We start from the raw sequence: 8,734 nt of genomic DNA on the forward strand, positions 1-8,734 counted from the left end.
TATGGTAGACAGATATGATATGTTTAAAACAATTTTATTTTCTAAAAGAAGAAAAATCACACAACAATAATAAATTTTCTTAAATATTCTATTAAAGTCATTAATTATTTATATCTCCTACTATCAGTTTTAGGGTCAAATTATTATATAAAAATAAACAAAAATAAGATGAATAAGAAAAATTTATAGTAAAAAAGCCCCTAAAAAAATCATAACTCAAATTTTAATAACAAAACGAAAAATATAAAAAAAAATGTTTCTACCTTCTTTCTCGTTCTAAAAAAATCGAAAAAGACACAATATTTAGTGAAAAAGATCATTGTGTCTTTTTGTTTATCATTGTGTTTTGTGTTTATTTTCATAATTGATTATGTCTTTTTTTTCTTAATATTTATACTATATATAATACACCAAACAAGAACAAATTAAGACACCTTGGATTTAATGGATTCACAAATCAATTAATATATGGTACAACCTTTAATGCATCTAAGGGCAACTTGTCAACAGCTAAAAGAGGTTATTAAATAGTTAAATCATTGACCCCTTCACTTTGTTTAACTTTTGTAAATTTTAAAAATAGTTACAACTATTATCCTTAATCTTTCACTGTTATATGATATTCATTTTTAACCCAACCCCTCTCATTATTTTTAAATATTAATAACTTTTTCATGTGCTAATATTTTTTTAAAGAAATTATACCATAAAAACAAGTATGTTTGTATCTTTAATTTGAGTATTATATTTTTATAGTTTTTTCACTTAAAAAATATCATTTTACGTAGGGGCGTTTGTTGTCTGGTTTTAATGGATTTTAAATTAGGGATATTGGTTTTTAATACTCTCAACTTTGACTAATTGGTTGTTAACACTTCCGACTTTCGATTTGTTACCCACCACTTCCAACTTACACCCTATTTTACTATACCACTCCCCGTCTAACATAACACTAACCTCGTTAGTGTTTTGGACAAAAATATCATTAAAATTAGTGTAGGGGGTGAAAATGAAATTTAACTTGTTTAAACTTAAATCTCTAACCATATAACATACCAGAGAGAGATAGATTGTCAATCATAGAGAGAGAATGCTGATGAGAGAGAAAAAGACAGCCTGCCACGTATTCCGGCGACGGCCCGCCATATTTTTTGGCGCCGGTATGATATTGCATCCCTGTTCCTCGACGAAATCTTGTAACAATGCAAAGTTGAGACGATGGTGATTTGTAGATTTACAGCGGCAGAGGTGGATGTATGCGAAGAAGATGGTAGCGGCGACTAGGGTTCCGCCACCTCACCACTATCGTACCCGTATTTTCATTAGACGACAATGAAGGTCACATGGTCCATTCAAACACCAAGGGAGGACCTTGAAACATATCAATGTTGCAAAAGTCGCTAGGCGGTCCCTAGACGGCCGACCCCATTGGAAGGAGTACTCGGGGAGTACTCGGAGAGTACTCGGACATGATAAATATAAAGAAAATTAGATTTTGGGTAATATGTATTTCAAATATCATAAGTTTACTAATATTTATAACAAAATAAATGAATATCAATATAAATAAGAGAAATACATTTTTAAACACTAAATTATTCTAAAAAATGTTAATCATTAATTAAAAACAATGATATTCGTTCTTTAATATTATAGAAATACGAATTATATTGTATTTTTTAAGTCAAAATAGACCCAAGTTAACCGACTAGATGTGATTCAGGGTAATTTTGATCACCTTTGACCAATATTTAGTAACTAGGCGGAGTTAAAGAAACTCCCCTCGGCACCATACCTTGTAGCGAGTACTCGGAGAGTACTTGGCCTTGTAGACCTACTTTTACAACATTGAGACATATTAGAAATATACAAACACCTCCGGCGACCGTGGAAGCAACGACCAAAAACCCTGTCTGAAACTCTAACCTCTGTAATTTGTAATTGACCGGCCGATCTGCAGTTTGTTAATACCCTTTTCTATTTGAGTTAAAGTTATTTGTAAATTGATGTCGTTTATTTGTTAATCTGAGATGGGGTGCAGGTGGTTTTCAAGGAAATAAGGGAGGAAAATTGCTGTAGGTGGGTTGAAGTTGATGAACTAGAAAGATCGATGGGGCGGGATCAATTCAGAATGTTTTCTATATGGTTTTTACCTACTCGATTGCAAACACTAAATAAGAGGGGTGATTAATGATTGTAAGTGGCAGTGATGGTTGGTGGCTGTTAGCAACGATGCTGGTTGTTGGCAGGGAAGATGGGTGGTGGTTCGGTGGAGAGAGAGGGTGGAACATATAATAATACAAAGTTTTAATTTTATCCCTTAAACTTTGAAAAATGACATTTTTACCCAAAACACTAATGTAGTTAGTGTCTCATTACTCTGGGAGTGCCAGAAGAAAATATGTTAAAAGTTGGGAGTGTTGGAGAACATTTCGTAAGTTTGGAGTGCTATTTACCAATGGGTTAAAGTTGAGAGTATTTTAAACTAATATCCCTTTAAATTAAACCGTGGGTCAAACCGTTAGTAACCATTTTTGTCGTCTAAAACCGAAACGAACCGTTGAAAATTGAAAACGACTAGCCAAAAGTTAATGAAAAAAATCAATTGTGAAATCAAACCAATGACCGGTTAAACGTTTTTCGGTTTCAAATCGAACAACGAACATCCATAAACTTGTTACATGATTACAAATGTATGTTTTCCCGCTGCATCGCGCGGACACTCATCTAGTCGTATTATATGACTCAACATTGTGTTATATTTGTTCGCAATTGTGCTATATTTTGCGATATATTATGTCTTTTTTTTGTATATCATTGTGTTGTTTGTTCATTTTCGGTATTATGTCTTTTTTTTGCATTGTGTCTTTTTGCCGTTTCTTTTTGAACGGGAATGACGGTGGAAACATTTTGGTTTTTTAATTATATATTGAGTTATGATTTTTTTTATTATTCTTTTTAAAATTTTTTAAACGTATTTGTGTTGCCACTAATCCTTCTCACACTTCTCATTTTTGTATCCCTTTCTATTTTAACTTTACCCTCTATTTTAATCTTAAAAAAATTTATAATTTTTATTTCTTTAAATTAAATGAACTAAATATAACACATATACAAAATAGAGGTGCACAAAATAACCGGTTTCTGGCCCGACCAAGTGAGCTCAAAACCCATTTTGGACCATCCTTACCCGATTCCACCCTTCATATTTGATATCGGTTTTGTGACAACCGTCAATTTTTAGGTCAATATCCGTACATGTCCTAAAAATGAATTTATTTTATGAGTTTCTATTTGGCTTAAATTGCATTAACTAAGTCATAAATTCTAGAGAATCCATACATATCGTTATCATACGGTGGGTAATCTTAGAAATTACTGGTACACATATGCAAGTTAGTCCGACAAACTCGAACGCTGGTAATAAATTATTATAAAACCAAAGCAAGGCTCAATAGTTCAATATATAGACTTTTTGTTGTGCATTAAAATTTAATAAATTGAAATTTGTGACAGTATGTATCTCGAGTCTAAAAATTATTAATCTCATATAGATGTGTACATATAATTCGTGATTATCATATAAACTAGTCATACGATGGTACAATATTCACATTAGTACATACAAAGTCATGTTAGTAATATTATGCCATCAAGATACTTGCACTTCATAAAAACATAAAACTATTTAACCAAACTAACACATCTAAACTAACCAAACTAATTCTTAATAATGCCTAAACTAACCAAACCACCCTCCCTTCCCTTTTTTTACGGTGAGCAACAAAGGGGACCCCCTTTTCTAATTTGATTCACACTACAAATTCCAAGAGACTATACATAAGTATGCGATGTCCATAACAACTCTTTTCCTTGCTACCATTTAGCCGACAAGCCAAAACAACTCCCAATTATATTTACAAGTTTCATGACAACAACCAATCACATTTAGGAGTGAGCGGATTAAAGGTTTATCCAAGATACAAATATTGCTATATATACTATTATATATATCAAACAAATGTTATACACATAAATCACACTCTCACCTCACATCCCTCCTCACGACATTCTCTCAATCAAACATAAACTCACTATTTTTTGAACCTCCATCTTTCATTCTAAGTAAATTATTCAAGAACCAAGTCTAAAGGCCAAACATCCAATTGTTAAATATGGTGATTTAAGTGAAAGGAAGTTATGGGGGTGCTAGGAGCTCAAGATTTCTTCTTTTCTTCTTATTATTTTTATTATCTCCTCTATCCTTTACCTAAGTGTGCCTCTACTCTAATTCTTTTGTTATTATATATATATATATACAAGTCTTGAGAGCTTGTATAATGAACCACCCAAATTATTAGACTAAAAGATGAATGAACACAAACGAGTAACTAAAACCTTATTTTCTCTAAACAAACATCTTCTCTAAATCATGGCATATTAATGTGTTTATATAGAATATATATTTAATATGTCTTTCATAAGATTTGTTAGTAAAAGAGTAACATTTTTGGTAACCTTAAAATACCATTAAAGATCAAAGCATGAGTTGTTTTAAACTAACAAAAATGGTGTGCTCATCATCTTTAAATATGAAAAAATAACCAACTTATGTTATTTATGGTGTTTAAACAAACTTATAATTACAAGGACTAACTAAGGAACATGGGTAAAACCAAGATCTACATAAACATGTATAAGAAAATCAAGAACTATGGACAAAACAAAACCAAGAACCCAAGACTCGTAATCAGCACATAAAAGTGTTAAATATCTGGAACTAAAGGCCTATATTATTTTAAACATAATGTTAAAGCAAGTTTATAAACCATTAAACATAGGATAAAGTTGTTGCACACCTAGGAAATCTGTAAAAGTGTCTCACAAGTACAACTACATAAGACAATTTTCTGGCAGTTTTAGAACTTGGATTCACGAGGTCATAACTCAGTCAATACTTACCAAAAAGAAAGATTCTTGAGTCTAAAATATACATACCAAATGCTACATAGAAGTCTAGTTTCCAACCCAACCGGTTTAATTCGATTTGGACGAGTTTTGATACCCGAAACGGACTTTAAAAAAATATGTGTCAAAACTGTCTATTTGTTAACAGATTTGACTCTTACATAAGAACCCATAACTCAGTCATATTAAGTCCAAATGACGTGATTTGTTTTGCAAATGATACCTTTGTGTCTTAGGTTTATATTTTGTACTCACTCTTCATGAAAATAGTTTTTGGTTAGTCAAATAAAGGTTTTTCCACAAACTATCAATAAATTTCGCTGTACGACCCTTGTGTACTAATAAATATGTTGGACCTCCTAAACACCTCCAAAAATTATGTATAATAGTTTTCTTGGAAACTTAATGCATGTGAAATTATGTGATAATAATTTCAGTTCAAAATAAGGTTGTTTGATACTAGAAAGTACGGTAACTTCATACCCCAAAATATCTATAGAATCTGTGAACACCTAAAATGATGAATACTAATTCTAAGACATCTAAACCCAATATGAAGCATACACGAGAACTTATAGACTAATAATAACATGCTTAATATATATTACCTTATATATATTTATCTAAAACTTAAATGTATGACAAACCACATAAACAAATCCCTAACGATTCAACGGGATATACATTAACAATTAACACATACCCCATCAAGTCTAACATGTTGGGTGGACTTTATACAAGATCAACTTGTATGTTGATATTGTACTTTGGGATTCTAAGTAACCGTAACTGATTAGGTTGCGGTTAGGAGAAATCTCACTCTTGTTTTCGATATTCGCTAACTATTTCAAGCAAAAACTCAAAGGTGAGTTTCACGACCCCTTTCCTTTCAAATGATTTACAAAATGGGGGAGAAACATACAAATATTGGCTTTTATACGTTAATGAGAAACACGACTAGACCTTTATGTTTACATGAGTTACCTCTTAGATCCAAAAGTCCCCTTTATCGCTTATTAGTAACCATTAGCTTTTATTAGCCTAAGATTATGTGAATAGTACTATTGGGATTGACGCCCCCCAGTCATGGTTAGTCGCGCTAACCGTCGATCCACATGGTCGAATGATTGCATAGTGTCTACTCGTTTGCTTGTGAGGTACGAGTGAGGGGCGAAACACCTGTGTATTGGTTTATTTATGCCTCATGTAGTTCATAATTATCGTATTCTTTGCTAGCTTACGATGGGTCAAACAGTTACTTGTTTATATTTAACGTATACATGAAACGCTTTCGAACGAAAAGGTTTTACATACTTTAAACGCTAAAACCTGTGAACTCACCACCATTACGTTGACATTTCAAAGTATGTTTTCAGGTACTTAAAGCACAATAACTCAAGTGGAAAGCGTCGTAGGATAACATGCACACAAGTGTCGGATACACATTTTGATGGATTTTACTTGTATAACCCACGTCTTGGGCCATATGGGCAAAATCTTAGAAACGATGTCTTTTATAAATGTTTTGAGACTTAAACGTTGATTTTGGGATGTAAACTATGAACTTTAACTATGTATCAATTTGTGTGTTTGTGTTTGTAATAATCGTATGCTTTAACAACCACATTCGTCACCTCTAACGATTCTGCCGAGGCGGGGGTGTGACAGATAGGTATCAGAGCCATTGGTTATAGCGAACTAAGAGTCTAAATTAACCTGGTCTATAACTAAATGACTCTTCATAAACTTTTTCGTAAATAAGTGGCTTGATAAAGCAATTTCAAAAATCAAGTGTCCTTTCGAAATTGTTTTCCATTATTTTTGCTTAGTCGTTACACACGTGTTGCATGTAGATTACCATGAAATGTTTTTACATCTACTTTTGCATACTTACTTACGTGTATTGTGGCATGTGTCTTACCTTCATTATCTTGTACAGATATTGTTGTCGCAGCATGTCATCTAGCAGTCACCCCATTGAGATCACGAATTCCGAGGATGAGCCGATTGAGTATCACTCCACCACTGATCCCTCTGAGCATCACTCGTCCTCCGAGCAGTCCGAGCTCTGCCCCATGACTGAGGATGAGGCGGAGCCCTCTAAGGATGATGAGCCTGTCGATTCCCCGATGCCCTTGATGACCCGATTGTCCCTGATATCCCTATTAAACCTCTTTTACTGGTTATACCTGATGCATGTCGCCCCGTTAGCACCCAATGCCCATATCGTCTCTGATGCCAGAAGCCGACTCACCGACCCCGACGACGAGTGCGTTTCTGCAGTCTTACCTATCCTCCATTAGCTCCATGGGAGCCAGCATACTGTTACTGCAAGAAAAGCGGAGGTCCTCTGAGGATGATGGTGCCCAGGAAAACCACTCAACTTCCAGTAAGAGGACGTTAGCCTATTGTTTATCAGATGAGGAGCCACCTAGTAGGAGACGCCGCGACCACACTCATATCAAGACTATTATGTGGATGCCTCACACATTTGCTCGTTGGAGAGACTAGGATGGCATACCATCTACTTACGAGCGTGGAGAGTCTTCTCGTTCAGCCTCACCACTACCCCTCATTGAGGATCCGATAGAGTTGACAGTCCCTACGTTGGTTGCTCGCACCAGCGTACACGAGGACCGTTTGGATTAGGCATTTGACCACATTGGAGACTTGAGGCACTCGACACACCAGATGCAGTAGGACTATAGCCGCATGTTGAATTCTATTGGGGATCGTGTGCGGAACTTATAGAGGGATATGAGGAGGTTGGAGAGTCAAGGGAATTTTAACGTGTATTTTGTTCATGTGCTTCATTATAGGATCGCGACTACTGAGGAGCATCCTATGAGGACCGAGCTAGCAGCGTTTGCAGGAATTGTTGTTCTTTTCTCCATGTATTCCCGTTTTTATCAGTAAACCTAGTATGGGCGGGTTGTGCCTGTAAGACTTTATGTAGCTTAAAACTTAGTACGGTTGTGGTCATATGAACCCATTTATTATGTATCCTATTTTGGAAACGATGTACTTCGTTGGATTGACTATGTATGCTATGGTTTATGATTAAGTGATTGTTGTGTTTAATTATATTCTTTTGCACATGTTTTGACATTACCATTATATGTATGTCTTATTCTTTTTATATTTTGTGATTAGAAAGAAAACATGCCTCCTCGAAAGAAAGTAACACGACAGACCACAAGGGAAAACAACCCTATGAGCCACGAGGACATTGAACAGCTTTTTGCTCACCGCGTGGCTATGGCTATTGCACAACTCGAGGCGAACCTCACATCAAATGGCGGAGGTTCAGGAAGTCACACTACCAGTGGTGGGCCTGAAGGTAAAGTAAAACAGAAAAATCAAGCGTTAAGTGAAGAGTTAACTGATCATGATTGCAACTTGTCTAAACTATTAGCCTTGGTAACGCAATACTGGAAGCAATCACAAAGGGTGCTCCTATAAGACCCTTTTATCTTGCCACCCCTGAACCTTTCGCGACACTGAGGGTTCAATTGGATTGCTACGATGGATTGAGAAAACTTAGTCAGTTCTAAAGATTAGCAACTGCCCCGACGCCGACATGGTCAAATACACCACATGCGCCCTTGAAGACAAAGCGCTCGTATGGTGAAATTCTCATGTTAAAACTCTCAGATTGGATGTGGCATACCATATTTCATGGGAAAAACTAAAAACCATGGCGCTCGAGGAATACTGCCCCCGAAATGAGCTCCAAAAGTTGGAAGCTGAGCTCTGGAGTTTGACA

The sequence above is a fragment of the Bidens hawaiensis genome, unplaced genomic scaffold, assembly GCF_021521415.1.
Source record: "Bidens hawaiensis isolate Kalapana, Puna unplaced genomic scaffold, B.hawaiensis_p1.1 tig00058670_1, whole genome shotgun sequence".
Taxonomy (NCBI): Eukaryota; Viridiplantae; Streptophyta; class Magnoliopsida; order Asterales; family Asteraceae; genus Bidens; species Bidens hawaiensis.